This window comes from Hippichthys cyanospilos, chromosome 6 (assembly GCF_059441005.1).
Source record: "Hippichthys cyanospilos isolate Australia breed blue-spotted pipefish chromosome 6, RoL_Hcya_1.0, whole genome shotgun sequence".
Taxonomy (NCBI): domain Eukaryota; kingdom Metazoa; phylum Chordata; class Actinopteri; order Syngnathiformes; family Syngnathidae; genus Hippichthys; species Hippichthys cyanospilos.
Window position 1 is genome coordinate 20,697,680 of NC_142374.1, and position 2,246 is coordinate 20,699,925.

Genomic DNA, 2,246 nt, shown 5'->3' on the forward strand with positions numbered 1-2,246 from the left:
TCCACCTCCACGCTAATTGGACAGCATGCTACATCCGGGACATTCAAGATTTAGTAGACAACACTAACTAACTAACTAACTAACTAACTAACTAACTAACTAACTAACTAACTAACTAACTAACTGTCGTTTTCAACCGGACTTGATTTTGTATTGCTGAATTTCAACAATCGCTATGAAAAAAATTAAATTTTATTACATGAATGGATATTGTGATTCCACACAGAGAATTTACAAGCCAATTTTCAAGTATTCTGCGTTTTTTTTTCTTTTTGCAAGCGTTTTCTTTGCCCATTCCCATAAAAAAAAGTTGAAAAATAAGAGCTAATGTCAATTGACATCAATGGTGCTCCTCGGTTGGGTTTTCATTGACGTCTTTTCAGGTTCGTGGAGCTCATTATTAATTTGACTCAATGTGTTTCTTTTTATTCTAACATTCATTTATTTGGTGATTATAAAAATACTTAACGCTCAAATTCCAAATCTAAATATTGTCATTTAGACTATTTATTCGCAAGGAATGTAGCATTGAAAAATATTGTCATTTATAACATTCATTTGGAAGATGTGAAAAATTGATGTGGTAAAATTCATTTTTAGTAATACTGTCAGAGTAAAAATACGGCAATAAGTAGAAATAGGTAAAAAAACCAAAGATAAAAGATAATGTAAGTATGATTCTGCGTATATATAACATTTTAACAGTATACCTAAGGAAAATACAATAAGGACAGGACATTATAGCTAATGTGGTGTGTGACTTTATAAAAGTGATCTAGTCCAAGTTGGGAGGTTTCACTTCCCAGGTTTGGTTCTGTAACGGGATGTAAACCCAGAAACATTATAAACTGTTGTCACATAACTTGAAAACTGATTTAACTTGTACGTTTTAGCTTGAAATCAACCTACCAATTCAAATTAAACATCGTTTGTCCGCTTTGGTGCTGGCTGCTCTTGAGGGCTATCGTTATGAATCTTTGTTGGTCGAGAAGGACATGAAAACATGTGGGCAGCTATGATGAGCAGGTGTGTCTATTTTTGGTTTCTGACATATGTTCGCTTGTGAAATGAGGAATGCTGCCAGCTTGCCATGAGTGGACATAGCAGCTGTGTGGCCGCTCGGTCCGGGTCAAAGGAAGCGCTGTCATCCATGAATAACCGCGTTAGCTAACGCATTCCTGGACTCGACACTCTTTCCCCTCTTATTTATTTGCATTTAACACCTGACAAATTGCTCACAAACAATAATAAGTGGCTCTTCAGCAAACACCTCTTTTATTTAATAGCTTCACTCGATTTGTAATGGTGGAATTGAAATACGACTCAAGCTGAAGCACGAAAACAAGAATCCTGCGGATGACGGGAATCCCGTGGGATTCTTGTGGAATGGGAGTCAACTAAGGTTGGGTGACATGGCCAAAAAATGAGCATTTTCTTCAATAATTCTGGATAATTACAATTTAAATGGAAGAAGTAAAACAATAAACATTGGTTTAAAGCCGTGGTTGTCAACCTTTTTCAGTGATGTACCCCTTGTGAAATAGGATCTCAGCCAAGTCCTCCTTAACCAGAGAAATAAATAAATAAAAATTCAAAACATGCCATCAGTGTCTAATTCATTAAAATTTAGAACCCTTTGTTTGTATTGGTACACAAAAAAGTAATCAATCTAAGGTGTCCTCTTTTGGATCATAGAAAAATATATTATCAAAAAAGAAATAACTAAATTATTAATAAATATTTGTCAACAAAAAATATAAAATGTCAGACCTGTTCTCAAAAAGAAATGATTACAGATCAATATTTGTCCACAGAAAATTTTTCTTTTTTGGGATTACGGTAGAGATCTGTTCACAAAAATAAATCATTAACTTGACAGGTAACGAGAGGTGGCATGTGACAAGTTGGGTCAAACCATTCTAGTATGGGGGAGAATCTGGCTTTTTAATAATGACATCGAATAATGTATTGGACATAACGTTTGTATTATGACTTGTACTATCCTGAAACAATTAATTAAATCAATATATATTTTTAAAGGATTTTTGCGTGTTTGTTTTATTTAACATATTGAGTACCCCCTGGAGTTCCCAGGGATACACGTACCCCCATTTGAGAACCAGTGGTTTAAAGGTTTGATTTATTTCAACAAATCCTGTGAAAAGTATTCAAATGGAAATAATGAATACTGATTTAAAAGCAGTTTTAATGTAAACTTAACAGTCATAGCATGTACATAACTTGTT